Here is a 22,885-nt window from a genome sequence, read left to right as displayed (position 1 = left end):
ATCCATTCTTAGTATCTCTTAATAATTGTCATGAAACATACTTGTCACTATTAGGTCTACAGTAACACAGAGGATAAACTTTTCAGTAGTATTTTCCTATTGCCTAAATATAATATGAAAAAGCAGACAATAAGCAAGTATAATCCCATTTGAATTCAGAAAATTAGAAAGTTTACTAGAAAGTCTTCAGATTTACAGGTTATTAAAACAGCAGTTTTGAGACTGTCTGTGGTAACTAAGAAACTTCATAGATTGTAGTGGTTGTATATTGTAGCATTGCAGATCTTGGAATACAGCTTGAAAGTTTTTCAGCCAGATAGGTGTTCTGTAAATGTATCACAGAAGAGTATCACAGTCTTTAAAGTATTGTATTTAAAGCTTCTATCTGCCACTAAGTATAAAAATGTTTCCTGAGGAAATGTAGCTGGTTATTATTGTGGGAATACAGCGGTCACTGAGGTGACATTATGTAGGAACTTTTCAATGCAGATCAATACTGGCAATTCATTTGGGTAGGTATGAAATTTCCAGTGTTAGTCCATTAATGTTGAAAAAGAGTAACGGAAGACAGGATGGAGAAACAGAAGCAAAGGGGAGGCAATGATAAAAGCAAACAATCTGTTATATATTAGAATGGGAAGGGAGAAGGAGAAGGCAAAAAAGCTTACCGTGTATGACTAATATACTCACATACATGGTAGGCTACCAAAGAAGGGTCCTGCTGTTAAAAGAGAAGGTGTGTGCTGAGTTCCCTGCTATGACAATGATCCCATGTGAAATCCTTGAAGAAATTATTACTGTAATTTTTCACCCTTTTCCTCCTGCATATACACTGGTGAAGTAGCTAGAGACTATTTTAAAACAAAAATGCAAAGTGAAAAAAAAAGTAATAATTATCTCCTCATTTGCAGTAAGATATAGACATATAACTTATATATATAGAAGAAGCCTGTGGTCACCTTTCATATTGCTGTAGACTACTTTCAGTGTTCAAAGACAAGCCTGAGTGCTTGTGCAAGTATTTGCAATTACTGTGATTAGATTTCAGCAGCAAGGAAAGTAAGCATTCCAGCAAATGGAAGTAGGAAGTATCTACAGTACAAAAGATACTGTAGTAAGATCTAGGGACTGAAAGCAATAGCATGTCCCTATGATCCTGAAATCCATGGATTCTTTCTGTTAGTTCCTTCATTGTAGGCAGATGACTCATATTTAGTAGATGGTTTTCACAGTTCTCATAAAAATTGTGAGTTACGTCTTGCTCTCTTTTCTACTACCCAAATATTTGTGAATCTCACTAAGGAAGAAATCACAAGCAGGGAACTTCTGTGTAGATATAATAAGAATTTAAAAAAGACTAAAGCAAGTCAAAGCAAACCAGATATATCAGTATGTTTTACCTTAAAACAGTGTTTAAAATTTAAGAATTAGCTTATATACTTGTTTATACCTGGGAGGCAACAGCCTTTAAAAAGATCAGTAAAATAAGCAGTGTAGTGAGAATAGTACTGCAATGGAAGATCAGTTCTTTAAACACATGCCCCCTTCAGTACTTAAGCAAATTTCTCTTTATCATGTGATGTAGTGAGCTGTTCACCACTTCTTAGGAATCCTGCTTTTTATAGAAGTTAAAGGAATTTTAAACTATTTAGTTAATACATGAAAATAATGAAGTTTAATTTCATTTATTAAACCAGCCATGAAAGATGAAAACCATTATAAAAAGTTGAAAGACAATTAAAAAAAAAAAATCAAATTGTACCCCTTTCTCTTCCTCTGACCTTATTCCCCTGACTGTCAAAAGAAGATTTCCTGTTAATTTCAATAGGAGAAAATTTTATTTATATATATATATATATATATATATATGAACAATTTAGCAAAATCTTGCCCACATGCAGAACTGGCTAGTAATAAATCAGGAAGAATAGAGCCAAATTTACATTCCAAGTGAAAATAATCTCTAGAAAGGTTCAGGCTTAGTCCTTTAACAACATTGCTCGTTGAAATATCCAGCTTTTTTTTTTTTTTTTTTTTTTTTTTTTAAGGCCCATTACGCTTAGTAGTAATTGGAAAAATCTGTAGAAACATGGATATCTGAGGAATCAGAGTGACTCCAGATCACTTTAGTCTCCTCAAATATTTTTCAATGGTTATTTCAGATGGCGGAAGAATGACACCTCTCCTACTGCCTCATGGAGGTTTCTGATAGGCTGTTCTGCACATATATCGAAGTAGCAAGCCTAATAATAAGTCTTTGACTCTTTAATGAAAGATTGGACAGAAATTATTTTTTGGTGCAATGTTTTGTGAACACAGAGACTGCAATTGTGTGAACTGCTACAATGAGATATTAGCTTATCTGTGAAGCACAGAAGTGATGGAGCAACTTTAAGGAAAAAAAAACAAAACCACCAAAACAGAAACTGTCTTGCAGATTATAGTGTGTTAGACACAGTAGAGTGGACTCTTGTGCATATTTCTCTGCTTTCAAGACTACGGCTATGAAGCTTAAAACAGTGACACCAGTTTCTTTCTATCTTCTTACAGAAACTCATCATTACACAGCACAGCAGTGCCATTTCCTCCTGTAATGAGCTATTAGTAAGGATGCTTTGCAGTGCTGCAGTGGTATGTAGGATTGACGTTCACTATGCCTCCTCTGTATGGCTTCTGAGGAAGGTTTTATGGGACACATGAAAGAGTGTGAACTTGCTGATTATCTATGAGATAATGAAAAATCTCCAACATACAAGAACCATTAAAAATGAGGTCAACTCTATGCAAAAGTAGCAGTTTAAAAGAAATATTTTATGGCTACACACAACATTTAAAATATTTGAAATATCTTCTTTCTTCTTTGGAGCACTGTAAACTTTTAAAGAAGAAAAATCTATATTGTGGAGATAAAGATAAGTTGTATGTGAATTATTAGGACTGAATATGTAAAACCAGCTCTGGTTTTAAACAAACAAATGTTTGCAAAAGTGAAAACTTCTTATATTTTTCTAGATTTTTTTTTTTCTTTTTCTTGAAAGAGATTTTTCCCTTTAAACCTTCTGGGTTTTTGGAATCATTTTAATATTTTTTGCTCAAATCTGACTAGCCCATGAATGACACCTTTATACCAAAATAATACCAAATTAATTTTGTTGTTCATATGTAATTAATTGTTGGAACATTAAAACTCTGTTAGGACCCTGAAAAATGACTCGGTGTATACTTGAAGAAGAACTTTAACCATTACTGAAATGAGGATACAGGCTGTTAGATGCATAGTCTGTGCAACTGGATACACGCGCTCCCTCCTGAGGAAAATATTTATTCTAAAGCTGCCTTAATTTACAAGACTTTATTAAAGGGAGGTATCGAATCTCCCTCTGAAATGAAGAAAAATAAAGCAACACAAACCATATTCTCTTGAACTATTATGTTAAATTTGGCTAAATGTTTTTATTTCAAAATCACCTACAAAACTGCAATGTCTTCCTTCTGTGTTCTAATGCGCAAACTGATTTGGCAGGGATGAGCTGTGAGGTATTGTATGCTTGTAACCCGTGTGATGTAATTATTTCATAATCTTAGAGGGAGTATATTACACTCTAATAACTTGTCTTTTGAATTTTTATTACACTGCTATAACACATTCTTTACAATATTTTAGTTTATATCACAAAGCCGTAGGAGCTAAATCTGCAGTATATAAGTGCTGATTGTGTTAGTTCTATATTTTACTATATTTGCCTTATTTTTGGACTTTATGATGCTCAGTGGCTTTTATTGTTTCACTCTAACTGGAAGTACATTTGGAATTCATGGTTAAACCTGCAAACTTGTTTTCAGAATTAAATACTGAGTAATTAAATATATATTGGGTGGCCTTACACCACTTTCACAAGACATATCAGCATGCATTCTCAACTTCCAATATTTATAGGCCTTACAATATATAGCATTGCTGCTTTTTTTTTTTTTTTTTGATTAAAGTCTTTAGAATTATCCTGCTAATGGAGCCATGTTTTTTCAATATGCTTTAATGGCATCATACAAAATCAGATAGTAAATGTACATTTCAACAGAAAAATGAGACATATCTTAAAATAAATAGTCTGCGTGAGACAAAATTACCATGCAAATAGAATGTATATGAGCAGAAGAGAGAAAGGAACTATGGTAGAATATGCTTATAAAATAGATGGAAAAAGTAGATTGCAGGGAGAGAAAAGAATAGTCACTGGCTTTACATGACAGGCAATCTTATAATTTATTTAGTTTATAATTTATTTACAAGAGCATTCATGCATCAAAGACAGTATAGACTTGTTAAAAAATGGATGGAGAGTTGATCTGCCTGCACACCAGAAACAGTTACAAGATCATTCAAAAATCCTAATCATAGTATTAGCAGCTCAATTTTGATCTGTGAAGCAAGAACCCCTTTCAGAACAATGTGTAGGGAAAAATGAGTTACGCAGATGTGGGAGAGAGCTGTTCCACAGGGCTGCCATGCCCCATGAATCACTGTTGGATTCTGAAAATCATTACTGACTAGTGACAATTAAAGTTACAAATCACATGAAAGAGAAAAGGAGCAAATTAGCCAAATCTTTGATGCTTGTTCTGCATTAAGGCTATGTGTGTAACAAACATTGTTGTTTGTTATGTTATTTCATTGGACCCTAGTTCAGCCAAGGACTTTGAGCATACATAAATCCCTTTAATGTCAAAAGTATTTGATTCTATGCTAAGAGTTAAGTGTACACTTCAATGTTTTTCCTGTCAGGGCTAAGCATTGTGCCATTATCAGTGGTAGGAAAGATATGGTATGACTGTAGATAATTCTGAAATGAAGTTCCAAACTGTAAGTGTTCCAGATGCCTGCCATTTATACCTTTTCATGAATACTTCCATTTTGAATTTAAGGCTGAACTATCTGAAGTCTTCTAATGTCCACAAAACACACAACCGTGGTCACAAGTCAAGTTACAGTACTCCATTGAGCAGTCAAGGTTTTACTTTCCAAAATGGTTCTGGAATAAAAGCAGGAGAAATGTTTTCAATAAACAGAGCTCATTTTAGTGAAAAAAAAAAAAAAAAAAAAAAAAAAAAAAAAAAAAAAGAAGAAGCCTAATATGGCTTATTTTTAAAATATTTTAAAATGAAGGTATTTCCAACAATGTTTGAGGCAAATGTTTTATTCCTAAATATATTATTATTATTATTATTATTATTATTATTTTATTCCAATCATAGTTATATTCCATATAAATAACTTTAAAATTATCTTGCAGTGCTTGACTGGTAAATGAGAAATAAAAAAATGGAAATAATAATGAATAATAAATAATGGAAAATAGTGTGTTATTTTAAAAAAATTAAAAAATCATTCCTTTAAATTTCTACATTAACTCTGTTACTTTAAAGAGAAATGGTAGCTAAGATGCAGCAAATCATATGTATTTCCTTTTTGGTGTAGCCAAAAAACTGCAGTAGCAACACCATAGCTCATCAAGCCAAACTGCTCTTGTAAATCTGGTTGCTCATCTAGGATCAGCTTGTGGTTGCTTAGTCCTTTTATTCCTCTTCTCAGAGTTGAGGAAAGCAAAAAAAAAAAATTAACATTCTTCTTGTCTTATGCCTTGTGTAAAAGGCAAACCCAGATTGGAGTCTTCATATCAAGAGGAACATAGGAGGCCTTTCAGGAAAACACAGATGGGGAAGACACAAATAAACAGGCCTAGCCAAAACTGCATCCTCCCTGGTAAAGTGTCTTTCAGATTATTATGGGAAACTGTTTTCATATCAGTCTGGAAATTTCAAATGCAACAGTCTTATACATGAGGTTGTAGTGAAAACCAGCCCACTGCACCAACCAGCCTACTAAGCTTAGGTTTTCTTTTAAAGGATTATTTGTCAAGGAAGATCTGACACTTAATTTGTGGTCCAAACTCTAATGGAGTCTGTCAACATGTTAAAATCAAACCTTTATTGAGGCAGTAAGTAAGATGAGCAACAACATGCCCATAGAGCAATCACGGATAACAAACACAGGTTCATGAGTGAAGCCATGGCTCTGGTGGACTGCCAGGGGAACTTAATGTCCTGGGTCATCTGGCAGCAACAGTCAATCATGCAAAACTTTTTGAATGCAGGTAGGACTTGTGACACCTATTGGCTCCACCAATGGCAGTATGATTTGAGAGAATTGTTTGTTCCTTACATGAGCAATGTGGGCAGCATCTTGCCTCTGATGAGAAGGTCAGTCAAGTGAGTGGGTGTCAGGAGGAAGAATGTTGGCAGTCTGTCTAGGCTGCTGATACTGGTCAAGGGCAGGACATCGAGAGGCAGGGTGTCATAATATTAGAAGTTAGACATTAATACAATATTTACATGTGCTTCATGACTTCACTTAAACAGCTTATATATTTCATTGTTTATCTTCATTGAAGCTGTATGTGAAAGTCTTGGAGATACATGTGCAAATCTTGTTTACTGGGTATCAGAGCTGATCTTTCAAGATAAGGAATTAGAGCTATCCATTTTACTTCAATTATTGTCTCATTCAATTATTGGTTGCTAAGGAAAATAGTTTTCATTATTTAGAGAAGGGAGACTTGCTATCTCATGCCTTCGGGTGTTACCCCTTGGAAAAAAGGAAAAACTAAACATTAAACATTAACAAGCTGAATGCTTCCTTGCTTTCCAAAGAATATGCTCTATTCTAAATGACTTGTCTTCCCCAAAACACATACACAGGGAGTGGCTGTATTTATTAAAGTATCTTCATTTAGGTTTCTCATTGTAAGCTTGTTTACTCCAGCAGGATACAATCACAACTGTTGGACATACATCACCGCTGTTTCAAATGACTTATCTTCACACGGCTTACCCTTTTGATAATTGTAAAGTATAAGTTAAACCTAAAAGACGTTGAACTTCACTGTTTTTCTCATTAATTTCTCAGAGAACAGTCTATTACATTTTTCATTAAGAATAATTGGTTTAGAACATTGCTTCTATGATTGCTATATTATTTTATCCATATTTTCAACATTACACTTTTGTTCTTTATGCAGTTGTGCATCTCTTTCTCACCGTGGAATAAATGTTTTTCTTCTGTTTAATATTTGCTATACTACTTCTTTCTACAGGTTGTTTTTCCATTCCTTCCTGCACCCTGCATATTACCACTACTGGTGTGTAAAATCAATCCCTTCTGTTGTTCTAGGTTCCTCATACTTGTCAGAAAAGCTCCCTTAGGAGTATTCAGTCCTTACAGACAATTTTCTCACTTCTGTTCCACGCTTAACAGATCAACACTTGTGATTATCCACTAACAGCTGACAAAAGTAGAACTACTTCTTTAATTTAGAGAAAGATGTAACACCCCCGACCTTCTCCCTTAAGTTTCAAATTGATGATTGGGGAAGAGCAGTAGCTTTCTGTTTCTTTTCTTTTTTTTTCTTTTTTTTTTTCCCTAAGTATTTCAATTTTAATAGCTTAGGTGAATGAGGAATTGGCAGCATACATTTTTATCCTATTATTTCAAAGACTGTGAAATCTCCATCCCAGCAGACAAAATGTCTTTCAACTACATTTTGAAATCTAATTGTTTGGGTTTATAATTTTAAACAAAGAATGAAAACTGTCTTATACCCAGAAAAGGAATAAAGATGGCTAAATATTTTCTCTCATTTCTGAACTAAAAAAAAAAAAAAAAATCAAAAAGCACTCAAACAGGAAAGTTTCTGTAAATGTTGTCTTAGTTTTTAAAAAGTTATTTACTTCAGTTATGCACTCATTTTAGTGGTGTCTTAAAAAAAAAAACCTGAAAATTTATTTTATTGTCTAAAATTCATCCCACAGACACACACACAATATTTTTTCATATTTATTGTACTTCAAGGATTTACCACCTTCTTCTTGTTTGATTATTTGTAATTAAGATACATAGTTCTAAACTCAGAGTACATGTACTGAATAATTGCAATAAATATTTTCTAGTCAAACCTTAGACAGAAAAAACCTGTTGTATTAGTTTAAGTTCTCCACAGTAATTAAGAGTTTTCCACAATAATGAAAATATTCTGTAATCCAAAAAATGTTACATTCCTCGGTTAACACATATATAATGAATGCTTAACTTCTATATGTTTGAGTAATTATGTCATTGATACATTTGTTCCAAATTGCTATGTTTAGGAATCCTAAATCTAAAAATGTTTTTTGGCATTATTGCTGAGAAGTAAGTAGTTTTCAGTGTGAAACTCATAAAGAAAGTAATATAGATAATAGCTTTTTAAGGGAATTTTAAAAAGAAAAGCAGTAGTTGTGGCTTCATTGACTTTAATATACTAAGACTAAAACCAAAATACAACTCCTATACTGAATGAAAAGCAGGCAAAAAATGAAACAGGACTATGTTATTAGTGAAAACTTACTGAGATTTACATCTTTATCTTTCAGTTTTATGTGCTGATACTTGAACAAATGTGCAGATATGCATTTAAATGTTTGCTAATTGACTTTTTTCTGCACAGATTTTTTAGTTTTATTTATTTATTTATTTATATTTCATTTTATTCTTGCAGCATGAGATGCCTTAGATAACTGTGCCTCTCCTTGATATCATGTAAAGTTTTCAGTGCTCTTAACTCTTGAAGATTGGGCATTAAGTCCTGCGCAGTTGAAGATGTAGTTACCTTATGTTGAGGAGATCACAAAATCAAGGTACCAAATCATAAAGGTCATTTTAAAAAATGTATTTTTAATACACAAACTATTGGGTTTCCTGACCAGTCAGAGCAAGCTGAAGGTTTTACTAATGAAATATTGATTGTTGCCAGTCCTATGACAGTGGCACCACTTAAGACAGTGTAAATAAGCAGCAGCTCAAGGGCCAGACTCACCAATATTGAAACAGGGATGTCACAGCCATTGATCTGGGACTCATTAGGGTGCAGACTGAACATTACTGTGCAATCATGCTAGTGAGATGGATCACCTTTTGCAGATGAACGTATTTGAGAAACGTATGCAGTTTTCCAACAATAGGGAGATTTGTGGGTACACAAATCAAGTCTATTATGGAAAGGATATTTGTCTTGGATCTCTGAGTTGCTTTTACAGACTCTTTGATGATAAACCCTGAAGCAAGATTGAGGCAACACGTTTGCAGTTTCAATCTGCAAAGCTAGAAATTGTAGCAGAAAGCCATTGGAGGATTTGAGGAGACTTTGCTTCTTTCTGGAATAACTGCTAGGATAGTGTTTCATGAGGACTTCATGAATTCATAGCATAAGGTAATTCCTGAATGCCCAAAGGTTAATTCCTGAGTTAAACTCATTAGTTTATTCCTACCAATTAGACAGAAAGACAATAGTCCCAGACTACTCTGGAGGAATATTGGGATGCACAATTCAAAATACTGCAAACCAGTTCTCTAAGAAGCCTGTTAGGCTGTGGAAATCTTGAAGATTAGCTGAAAGGCAGAGCCTGTAGGACAGCCTCAGTGAAGACAAGAATTAGCTAGAAGGCTAGCCCCACATCTCTTAAAACAGGCATAGAAGATTACCATTTAACTTCTAATTTGGATGAACAGTATGAAGGAGGCAGCCTTTACATCATCAGTGATCTAAATATTACCACATTCAGAATACTCCTGAGTTTGTGGCAATTCCAGTTGTTTGATTTTTTTTTTTTTCTTTCTGATAGAGCTTATATCTCCTTGTAAACATGCTATAGATGATAGCCTCAGGGAGTTCTTTATTGATTCTTTGACTACAGAAAACAATTCATTCCCAATGGAAAAAAGTAATAGTCTGCCTGATGTTCAAGCTATTCGCTTCTACAAGCAAGCTGAATCCTGATCTCTGTATTTCAGCATAGCATGTTCAAACCTATTACACTGGAACTGGTACAAAATATTCAGTAATTCATTTCTATACAATCCTTATGGTTTTGGAGTTTTTTAGTCTTTGACTTAAACTATGGTAACAAGTCTCATGATGACTAACTGGAACTAATTACTTCTTAGAATAAATTAAAGAGGGTGAGATGGGAGGGGGAAATCCAAAAAAATCCCTTCTGTAGAATATGTGAGTGGGTGTATTGTGCCTGAGCAGCTGTGTTGCTAAGTACTTTGAATGCTCCCTGTGATCTTACAATCCTAGAAATTCTGAACAAAATACTCATATGTGTAATTTGAAACTTACTGTTCTGCATGAGGTTTAGGATTAATACATAGTGACTTTAGTGTTCCATCATGAAGTCACTTATTTTAATAATTCCTTTATATAACTTATTATTAGAATGCAATAAAACTCTCCAAATCAAAAAAAATTGTGGAAAAAATGAAAGATGTGGGTGGATACCTCATAAAAATGATTTTTACAGTTGATTTTTCACAGAAAAACTAATCACACACTTCAAGGACTTCCTATTAAAGTGTTTTCTTCCATTCTGTTTTAAAAGTGACTGTTTCTTTCGGTCCCTGTACTGATTGAGATAGATATAGATATATATTTAAAAGATACCACTCTCCCATTGAATATCTGCCTGAATGAGAAGATTCATCAAAAGATTCTAAATCATGTACAATCACCTGAAATTTGCAGAACATTATCAAATTCAGACACCATTTTTCTCTGTTCCTCAAATCTTTTAAAAATAATCATGTTTTTCTTTGAAACTAATAATGACAATGATGAGATTGGAATGAAAGACTCAAACATAATAGTAATTTAGTAGGCATTTTTATTTTTATTTTATTTTAGATCAAATTCTGGATTTTTACACATAGATGACTAGAAAATATCTCCTGCTTAAGATTATCACAGAGAAGATTTTTTAAAATAACAAGCCTGACACTTCAGAAACTGACACCTTGATTTTCAATGCAAAGCAAACCAGAAAAGAAAATATAGAATTCTTGGAATGGGGCGGAGGGTGTGGGGGAGTTATTATTATTATTATCATTAGTAGTAGTAGTAGTAGTAGTAGTATGTGATTCATGATGTTCTGGAACACTGACTTTTATTTAAGCAAAATTTTTGTTATAAATTCTTCATTCATTTTATACTCCATGACAGTACAGATTATTGGGAACAAAACCAAAAGAATCTTGGCTTTCAGCTAGATTTGTCTAATCCATAATCTGCTAAATCCTACTAATCTGGCATAGGAACCCTATATACAATTTATGCAAAAGCTTGTAAAGACTAAGTTTTCTGTGGCCCTTTCAACAAACAAAAGCTGCTACAGCTCTGTGTTTTTTGAGGTAGGCTGTGTTTTTCCACTTCACTCTCTTTCTCAGCACAGCTTGTGCTTGTGCAGAACACCGCCATTGGGATTCAAAAGAAGTATTTCTCCTTAAATGTCTTCAGTATTCTTTTCTCCTTGTATCTTCACACTCTTCAGGGTCTTACTTGTTGGATGCTTCATTGCCTGCAGCATTGCTAGAGTATGAAACCTTCAACTCCAGCTTGTTCATGACAATATTAAATCAAACGGGGTGTTATGTTCACAATCACTATATCTTACAAAGTTTTGGTTCAATATTGAATTGCTAGATGTGAAATAGTAGAGAAGCCATTTCATAGATTTTTAAAATAAATCTTTTCATTACTTTAATGATAACACTTAATTAAGTACTATTGATACTACTGAGATTGACAGTACCACACTTAAAAACTTTGAACTCAGAGTGGGAATCAAAAGGTACACAAAGTCCTGTCTTTTTAGGGTTGTATTTTATAAGCATAATGTCACTATAGTTACTTAGGGTAATATATTTACTTCAGTGGAACACAGGGTCAAAAACATATGTGGAATTCATCCTACATGATTGCAGAGTTGCATCAAATTAATTGAGAACTAATTTATTCTTATAGTTAAGTCTTAAAGTCACTCCGAAGAAGATTCTTTTTTCTATACAGGTCATATTCATGTAAGCTTGGAGTTAATGAAAATCTCTAAGGAACAATATTGTATTGCACAGTTTCTGCTATTGTTGCATACTTCCTTCCATCTGAACATTCCTTTCTGAAGCAATGTTTGACTTTATAACAACAGTATTTAGTTAATGTGTGCATGTACATATTTTACAGCTAAGCTTTAATCACTTTTAAGGGTAGGTTTTTGTTTACTGGTCTTCAGAAATTAATCACTGCCAGTGCTTTAAGAGAAAAATAATGAGACATTGATGAAGTGGTTACAATTTGTGCACTGTGTATAAAAATCAGATTATGCAGAACCAAATCAAGAACTTAAAAGATATTATTAAGGCAAGTTCCTTTCCTACCTCGTATTGCAAATGGTGGTGGTTAAAGCAGCAGTAATTATCTCATGGTAATTTCAAAAGAGGGGAATGCTTTAATAAATATTTGAAAAACTGTTAATCTATCTGCATGGATACACCTAGAGCAATCTTCAAGAAATACTGACTTAAGGCAGCTCAGATTTCTACAGCTCTCTTTACTGTAATTATAAATGAATGATATTCTGTCTTCTGTGAGTGAAGTGACTTCACAGTTAAAAGCTTGTATGCCACACAGCTGGGGTGGAAGACAATGTATATAAAAGAGGTTAAACTCCACATAGTTAAAAATGTTAGAAATAGTACATCAGGAGAATAGATATTTATGTTAGACAGAGAGAAGAGAGATATAGGTGCTGATCTTTATCTGCTTCAGGAGTTATATGTTTCCAACATAAGAAGAAGAAAAAAATCTATGGATGTCTTGATCACAGTCTCTTTCTCAGAACAGTCATTTCAGAAAATTGATTTATCCTTCAAATTCTGTAATACAACTTTTCCAGCAGGGTCAAAACAAAATGTTTGGAAATCAATTTGGTTTAAAAAAAAAGAAAAAAAAAAAAGTGACAAAATCTTTCCTCAGAGTCACAGGAGTCCTCCTCATCAGTTTGTCTTTTCATTGTCCTAGAAGCATGTCCTAGAAGCCTGCAGTCAGCTCTCTTCTGGAGGTAACACTGAAGATAAGGATAAAAGTTCTGGATCTGGCTTCACATGTTAATAATAAAAATATAAGGGAAAACATAAAATGGAGAGAAGGAAGGGAGGGTACTGAAATAAAAACTACTGGAAACTTCCAGGCTAGTTCATCTGACTTTTTTTTTTTTTTTAGTTGTTGTTGCTTTTTTTTTGCTCTGGTTGCAAAGAACAGTCTTGGTCTTTGGAAACTGCACACCTGCATAATTGTAGTTCTGTTTTTGTTATTACTCTCTTTGCTCCCAGAAAGAGTGCACTCACAGCAGTCAGAGAATTTTCTCTTGTTCCCTACTGGGATTTTGAGCAGCTTTATCTGTTATTAACTCATACCCTTCCCTGGATCTCTCTCTAGGATCTGCACCAAGCTGAACATAAGTTTGGTCTCTGCCTTCTTTCCCTTACATAAGCTATTTGTGAGAGTCAGGCATTCTAGCTTCCAGTGACAGAGGATGCTAGGTGAATTAGTCACTATATCTTCCATCTGTATAGCCTGCATCACTGTTTCTGTGCCAGATATTTTCGTAATGGAGACAGAATAACAGTTCTGTGATTCTATCTTTCATTTTGCCCTGAGCAGGGAAGTACACAGGATCCTTTAATTTCTTTCATGAAAGAAAACTGGAATACACAACTCGATCAATTTCTTTCAGTTGTAAAGCACATTTGCACTAAGCAGAGAATAATAATAATAATAATAATAATAATAATAATAAAAAACCACAAAAACCACCCAGCCCCACCCTCCCCGGCCTTAAGAAAACCCACTCCCCACAAAAAAAAAAAAAAAAAAAAAAAGAAAAAAGAAAAAAAAAAAGATATGGCATTTTAGAGTTGACACTAGTTTATTTTCAGCAATTTTCCTTACTCTCTTTTCCTAAAGGACTGATGACTGACAGGATGGTAATAGACTACTTGCTTCTGCCTGAACCTACAAGTAGTAGCAGAATTCATTGTACCCACAGGTAATTTTCCTCTTCTAGCTGGACTTACAAGAAGCAGTATTTCTCCACGTTTGCCACACATTCATAGTTTTTCACAAAATCACTTTAGGATTACACATGAAATGAAATAAAAAACCCCACTCCATTCTCAAGGCTGTTGTGTAGATAGATGAGAATCTTGACTGGAGAACTGCAAAGGGAAATACAAGGGGTCACTTAGGTGGGGAGTATATGACTACTGATGGCATCACAGTGTTTTCTAATGGCTCTAAATGGGACCAGTGTCCTGTTGGAGTGAGCACTGTAGATACATGCATAGTAAGACATGTTCTCCAGCTGAATTTGCAACCTAAATCAACAAAGTAGGAAGTGGACAGATAATGCCTTGGATTTGTTTCCTCCTCAAAATACCTTCCCATAGAAGGTAGGAGGGTGAAGAATACCAAGATACAGATTATTCAACCAAGGCCACACTATGGGTCAATGGAGGAAGCACGAAATAATCCAGTCCAAGTCAGTAAATTGTTGTGTGTCATCATATTAAAATCCAGAACTGAGCTCATGCTCCAGATCTTGCCTAATACAAGATCTGCAATTTTGTCTGATCCTTGTGGGAGGAACTGTGTAGGAAGAGAATACCATTACGATATTTTTCTCTTTTCCGGTAGCAGTGCCAGTCAGAGTCTGGCCCGGGGCCTATTCTGAGGGAAGAACAGTCTTGGGATCTGGCTTGCTAAAATCATTATTTTTCTCGGTCGTACTTCTATACATATCTGTAAAATAAAAGTGATGAAAGTACTGTAGAACTTCTCCCTAGGACCCCATAGGACTATTTGGGGGCATTTCAAAGTTACATAATGGAAAATGCTACAGAGGGAACACATAAATTGTGAGCAAGAAGGCAATAGTCCTCTGTCAGCAGGAATCAAGGGACTAATTCATGCTGGTTTTCCTTTTTTTTACTGGGCAACTAAAGTAATGAGATGCATATGAGGGAACATAGCCTTAAAACCAAACTCACAATCCTGGATTACAGCTGTCTTGGACTTGCTTGGACTTCATATACTGTTGTAATTCACAGTTTGCCTGGCACAGTGCAGAGAGAACCATATGGTTGTAATTAGTGGCTCTATGCACTTTGGTTACTAATAATAGCCCGAGGTGCCTGAAGGGTTTTGTGGTTTTAGTTTACAACCACCTACATTTATCTCTAGTGAAAGGCCTTTGTTGCTTATTCCTCTCCCTTCTTTTTGGTGTCATACCATGGAGTGGTTGAACAGGTAGAAAATCATTATCATTGAATCAATCAGTGTTTCAGAATCTACAGGAAAAGTATGTGTGTTCATAGGTGAGTATATATATGAAATATATAATTACATAATTATATTTATGAATAAAATATAGTTATATATTTATATTTATGTATAAAAAATGTAACAAGGAACTGAATAGAGGAAAAAAATGAAGGCTTTCAGGCACAGGTAGGAGTGAGCAGGGTCTAAGGAAGGGAAGATACATGGGTTTAAAGTCAACATTTTGTAACAACACAATGATGTGGAAATGAGGTTAGTTATATGAGTAAAGTGCATATTCCAAAGCATGCAATAAAATTAATTTTACTAATGAAACAAACATGGCATGTGTGAAGGGCAATCAAAATCTGGGTCAATAAATACCATCATGAATACGATCTATGTGGAGCATTAACAGATAATGCAGAGCAATGCAGAAACTGAAACTTGCTAAGACAAAAAAAGGAGATAGACCTTTTAAAAATTCCCATACTCTTTAAAAGGAAAGAAAAAAGTTTATCTAGATAATTAAAATTAAGGCTGTGGGAATCACAGTTATGGAGGAAGAAAGAAAGAATCCTTGTCTAAATTCGGGTACCAGGTGAATTGCTCCTATGTGGCAGTAGTAGACCACACAGGTCTGTTTGTTCCTCTGCAAATGCTTATGCTCCTGTGCTTCCATAAAGGGTCTGTCCTCACTGATGCATAAAGCTCCCTCACCTTCATCTCTTCTCCATTCCTTCTTGATAGTCTGTGACCTTGACTCAAACTATGCTTCCCTCAAGGACTACAGCAATGAGACTCATTGGAAAAGGGAATGGGAAAAGCTTTTTGGGGAAAAGAAAACCCCAACCACAACAGCTGGAACAGACCACTGCAGTGTATCCTAACTAATTTCACTAAGGGCCTTATTGCCTTCATGCATTTATTGCTGTTTTCTCCCCATTTTTCTTCCCTGTTCTTCACTTTGTTGAGCCTGTGTTTCATATACTGAGCTGTCTTGTCAATTGCTGGTAGAAGAAAACTTCTTATATATCTGTGTTAATTATTGTGCAATTCATAACTCCCAAGAGGTTCAGAGTACAGCCTGATGTCAGAATAGACTTTGAATTGGTGAAGAATACAGCTGCATAATAACTACACCTTTTGTTTGTATTGGACAAACTGAAAGCTTTTTCCAGTTGATTGGTTACTTACTTTTCTTTGAAAAAATGAGAAAAAAACAAGCATATTTTAAACTCATTTGGTTTTATTCTTTGAGTTAGTAACAAATAATACATTTAAAATGGAACATCACTGGAAGGACAAAATGGAAATGAAACATTTAGTAACAGAGTAACACTGAAATTCTTCTGATATCTGTTTCTTTTCTGTTTCCTTATTCCAAGCATCTGACCTTCAGAATACCCCTCTGTTAGATCAGCATAAATTTCTTTACAGAATATTTCATTTGAAACTTTGAATCTTGAAACAGGGAAATCCAAAACTGGTTGGAGTGCAAGATCTGGTTGTCATGTGGCCTCTGCACAGTGTTGTACATATGTATAAATCATAAAGATAAATCAGGAACTAAAATCCCATTCCTTCCTTGTCAGTTTGACCATGTCATGCTTTCTACTGAAATCTGTTACTTCATTTATCTTCTCTACTGTATCATTGAACCTTTCCTTAAAAGACACAAAAGACTAGTTTCTTCTAGGTATTTGTCTTGTTGGCTCTTGCACCATACTATTCTCAGTCCAGTACAATCAGTCTTTATACTCACTTGTTATTCCCTACTGGTGAATACCAAGATTGTCACTGTGTTAGGAGCCCTGTGTACCTTGACATGGTCTGCAAGGTGACTGGCCTCATTCAGTTCATTCTGTATTGTTGACAAGAAATTAAATGTCTAAGAATACTTTCTGTTGTAGTTATAGTAACATAGTTTACTGAGGACATAAACAATCACGGGTTTGCTCACTGCATTCTCTCTCACTGAATTTAGCTTAGTCAAATGAGACCTTAGTGCTCTGTCTTTCCAGAAATGTCTCAGACCAAGAAGGTAACAAATAATGAAAAATTAACTGAATCATCAAGATAGAGGCATGTGGCATTATGTAAAAACAGCTTTTCCTTTAGCTCATCTGTTCAGATTTTGTAAGACTTTTTTTTTTTTTTAGTTGTAATTATAAGATTTTGAACAGGCAGTTACACTCAGAGGCCTTTGATGACTCTTTCACATAACTCATTTTAAGTTTGTATTTACATGCTTCTCAGCCTTCCTTCCTGTGCAGTTCTAATTCTTACCTTGCCTGCCTCATACCCAAGAGCAGCAGCACAAATGATATAAAATAAAGTACCTCTATTTCCTGGCACTCAAGGAAGCTGGTAGCCCTGAGCTCTGTTGCATAAACAGTTCTAAAAGCACTCCATTTAAATGCAGATATTTGACAGTTCACCTAGTTTGAGTAAAAAATACACTCTCTTTCCTTTTAACAACACAGGAAACCAGAGGGTTAACCATGGACTTTTTTTAATAGTGGGCTTCAGCACTCACTTCTGAAAGGTTTTTATAATTAAAAAAGCATACCCATGTAATTTAAAGAGAAGGAAGCCTAGTACATGCTTCAAGTAAATTGAATTTTCATTTTGACTATAGTAAGAAAGGTTCTTTTGCATTCATGTAAAGTAAAAGGGAAGGGGGTGTCTGTAACTAGAAGATCCTTTTCTTAAGGGGAAAAAAAAGAGAGTGTTTGGCCTTAATTTAAAGTAATATAGCAGCACACATTGTAAGAAAAGCATGAATGACTATGAAGATTTCTTTTTTGTCACAGATACTTGGCCTGCTTCTCTGTTATTGCAGCTGGTTGAGCAGGAATAACTCAACTAAAGCCAGTGAAGTTGCAGTGGTTTTCTTCAAGGGACATTACAGCAAGCTTTGCTGTAAACAAACTTTTTTTTTAAGCAAACTTTTTTTTTTTTTAAATTTCAGTACAATTGTGATTTTGTTTGGTTATGGCTAATCAACATATCTTGTTTGGTTATGACAGTCAAAATATCTTTTTTTTAAAGGATTCTAGGTTCAGAGGATTTGTGAAATTTTGACTGTTTCTTACAAGGACTTTTTTGGTTGTTGTTTTCAAATAAAATTAAAGCACTTTTTAACCCAATGTGTGTCAATCACTGTTTTCTAATTTGAGCAGGACTGCTGTCAGTACCTGGAAGTATACACATGCTGCTCAACCATGAGACATTTTGCCACATCTTTGTTCATCAACTTTTCTCTGGAGACACTGACCAGAAAGAAAACCTAGGCACAGGATAGTATTTTAGGTATAACTTCAATACCTAAACCAGACTATTTAGCATGACCCTTTTGACCTGGCATCTTTTTATGGGCAAAGGGAAATAAAATCTTATAGACCCCTTGAAAATATTAAAATCCTGTTAGGAATGATGGAACTACATCATATTAATGATCTTTCCACATACATCAATAAGTGCTGTTTGTGTACTCTGATATCCCTGAATTCAGGTGCAAGCATTGTCAGCTTCTCAAATGGCTATATTGATTTTGTTTTCCTTCCTTGGACTTGAGACTAATAGTTTGAATTGAATAAGTGGACTTAAACCAATTTCCCTAGGCTATGGTGGACCTGGAAAACACTCTCATTGTATTCGCCTGTTTTGCTCTATAGTACACCTGGAGATGTTGGAAACAGTGGGAATCTTTAGCGTACATCCAGAAGAGAGTCCATTTTACAGTAACACGATTTTTAATTCCATGGCACAGTTTAATACTTGCATTGTAGAACACTGGGAAGGAAGCAAACCTTGTGCCCAGACTACGAACTACAGGATGAGATCTGCATGTATCTGTTACTGAAGCATCTTGGTGGGTGCCATCCGTTTGTGGTATGCATTTCCTTCCCACCACGCAGGAGGATCCCAACAGAAGTCAGTGGGCCTCAGTCCAGGAGCACACTGGAGTCCCCACTTCACTGAAATCTTCTGAGGGACTAAGCCTTTCACAAGCATGTGCCTATCTTGTATATATCGATCACTTCTTGCTGTGTACAACATCATGTTGACTCCTGAACAAGGCATTTCAAGGACAAAAGAATTCACAGCTGTATGAATTAAGAACTTAGGGTAAAAACAGTGTCAACTCTGAAAAAAAAGAGGAGTCTGAACATGTCGTGTGCAATTAGTGGCATTCTGCTGAACAAATTCTGTCCTGGGTAACATCCGCATTTGATACAAAAGCATCCTGGATCTCCTGGCAGACAAATTCCAGCTACTAACTATTCCAAGATAACTAACTGCCTGTCTCAGCACCGCACCTCACTGTAATGTGTGATACCATTAGTTCATTACTATCACACAGAGAAGAAAACCAAGTACTAAATCACCGTTGCCACATCCTCTGTCATCCTAGCGGAGATTTGCCAGCCAAATAACTGACCTAGTGCAGATTTATTTAGCTTGTTAGTTCTGATGGGACAATACTGAAAATACTTTGTCACCGGGCATTTTGGTATGTTGAACTTTTACAACAGTAGTTTTCAAATTTTCACTTGTCATTTTATTTTTTTAAGACATATGGGAAAAATTCGTGAACAACACTGCTAGAGTTATGTTTTCCTATTGCCTGCTATGTTTCACAAGGAGCATTCTTTAATGGTACTAGAAATAGATGCTTCAGGAAACAAAGAAAAGTCTGTAAATTATAGTTTAAGCTTAGCAATAGTATCTCCCAAATTTTACACTGTTTTCTTCTGCCTGTGCAGTTGTTGCAAACAATCCTATGTAATCAGATTTTGGAGAATGAGAAGGAAGAGAAATATATCTGCTGTATCTGCATTTTTTTCACAGTTGTTTTGTGGTTTTCTTTTCCTTCTATTTAATGCATATACATTACTTCTCTGTGGGAAAAAGATTATCTGGGGCTGGAACATTTCTTCTTTGTTTCTTCCCTGCTAAGAGCAGATTGCACGCTACAGTAAAATCAAAGGAGTTATTATTAAAAAAGTACAAGATAAGCAATTCTGATAACAAGCAGATGTGTAAATGTTTAATGCTCTGCATTGTTACATGCTACAGCAGAAACTAAGGCTGTCTAGTCTTGTGGCAGTGCCCTAGATTCCCTTGCCTTTGTTCTAGCCATGCATCATTTAGAGCTCTCTTGGGTGATGCTGTAATACTGAGGAAATGGGAGAGTGAAAAGGGTGGGTGAAAAAAGGAATGAATTCCCATAAAAAAAGGAGCATAATAACTGGTGTCATGTGGTATATATCACTTGTATGTGTTATATACGAAAGTACAGGGCTTAGATAAAACAGCATACAGCATTTTGACACACTAACAAAGTCTTCTCAAGCAAAAGTGAACAATATGTTTTTTTAAGCTCACAGTTTATGGAAAAGCAACATACATAGATGGTTTTAGAAAGTTGCCATTTTAAAGTATTTTCAGCACTGCCTCTTCTAACCTGTTTCTTTCCATTTATAGCAGGGGGACTGTCTTCTCCACTGAGAACAGGGTCTTGCCTCATATAATTTATCTATCCTATTGCTCTGTATCTTCAATAATTATATTGCCTAGTTCTTAGAGATGCATTGTCTGAGACCAGAATTCCAAATCCTCAGCATATTGTTTGTAATATGGGCCAATGAGGTAGGTATTTCTCTGAAGTATACTTAACAACATAAAGCTCCCTGGATTTAATGGTAACAGTATTAATTACTAAGTGTTAACTGGTGTAATAACACCTCTGAACATTATTGCGGTTATCAGCTGAAGTGATACCTTAACTATTTTAATAAAGCACCAGACAGTTTTTAATTTAACATTATCAATGAAATTTCTTTTTGAGTCCATGTAGTTTTTCTGAGTTGCTGAAATGAACACATTTATGATAGTATGATATTATGGTAGTATATAGATGATATACTATGGTAGTATAAATATTAAAAGTTAACCAATAGACTCATGGAAAAAATGGCTTAAATAACTAATGTATTTATATAAAAAGATGTGAAATAAAACCCAGTTTATGGGAAGAACTCATAAATGATGATTTATTTGGTAAAGAGTATACCCTGAAAAACAGAAATATCACCCAAAGCTGTCCTGATTCTGAAGAAACAAACCCACTGTATCTCATGGGATAATTAAGTGTATATAGCAGACATTAAAAGACAGAGGGCACTGGAGCAGCATAAAACCACAACAGAAATTTGCTATTGTAATGCACAGAATTGCACAAGCATCTCCTTTTCCCATGCTTCTAATTTTAACAAAATGCTAACTTGTTTTTTCTCCATTTTAGTATCAAACTCTTTTTATGAGGTCACCTCTTATCTTTGCTAGTCTTCAAATATTAAGAAGAAAAATCAATTCACACTGTGTCAAACTTTTCAGATTATTATGCTCAGTTGTCTTCACACAACTGATATGCCAAAGTGCTCTAACAATTGCCTCACTGAAAATGAATCTTGCTTATTAGAGTAAGGGGTAGAGGACTGCTGTTACAGATGCCTTCAAAAACATGGATGTTATTAACCAAATGGTCCGTTATGTAGTTTTATTTTATTCTCAGTATATATTAGAATTAATATTTTATGTTAATGGATGAATAGTAAAACAGGGGGCAAATTTAGTGTATAATAAATTAGTTTCAGTTTCATCTTCCCAGCTTTGCTCTAAAGTAGACAGGTGACTTTGGACAGTTATTTCACTTCCAAGTGCCAGACTGTTGTCTTTAAAAGAGCTGAAGATACCTACTGATGAAATAGACAAGACACAGAAGAACTAACAACCTGTGTTGCTTCAGGACTCCCAGTGGTTTATCTTAAATTCTTCCAGAACAGGAGTTTGAAATACAGAACTGAAGAAACAAAGCAGGAAAAAAAAAAAAAAATCTTTCTTTCTGGTTTCTTTTTTCCCTTTTAAGTGGGAATCTGGTATTGAGCATTGATTCACATGAATCAATGAGACACTTACAGAGCTTCTGCTACCCCTGCATGGCTGTCTTGGAAAGGAATTAGGCATTCTGCTCCTAGAGCATATAGCTCTCCAAGAACTAGAAAACAAGAGGACAAATCATGCCTGTCTCATGGGTCTTAATTTTCACATAAAATGACTTTTTATTCATAATATTTGAGAAAGTAGTCCTTTATAAACACTTTATAACACTGTTCGCTTTCCATGATGCAAAAAAGGCAATAGGAATGAAATGGTGGATTTTGTACAGATCTTATCACTCTAGCTTTTCAATTGTAAACTTCCAAATCCTAAACTCTAAAATAAATCTTGAGACCTTTTATAAGCATAAGTGAATGTACTTCTGTGGAATGCTGCTGCTAGCTTTTATAGTATCTACTTTCTAAAAGACATTGAAGGCCATTAGAGTAAAAATGCAGAGACTAGGCAGGATTTAGGAAAAAACAGATTCAAAACGTGAAATTATATTCTGTGTTGGGGGAAGGGCTCAGTCTGCACTGCATGAGAAACAAGGCAACATATTTTAGAATATGAATCATGTAGGCATCTACAAAGACTGTTTCTGGCAAAATTATCTGTATAAAAAACACAAAAATGAATTTTTAAAAGCATTAATTGAAAATGATAGCTTTCAGATCTTTGATCTGCTCTTCAGG

The sequence above is a fragment of the Haliaeetus albicilla genome, chromosome Z (assembly GCF_947461875.1).
Source record: "Haliaeetus albicilla chromosome Z, bHalAlb1.1, whole genome shotgun sequence".
Lineage (NCBI taxonomy): Eukaryota > Metazoa > Chordata > Aves > Accipitriformes > Accipitridae > Haliaeetus > Haliaeetus albicilla.
This window is presented reverse-complemented; position numbering follows the sequence as displayed.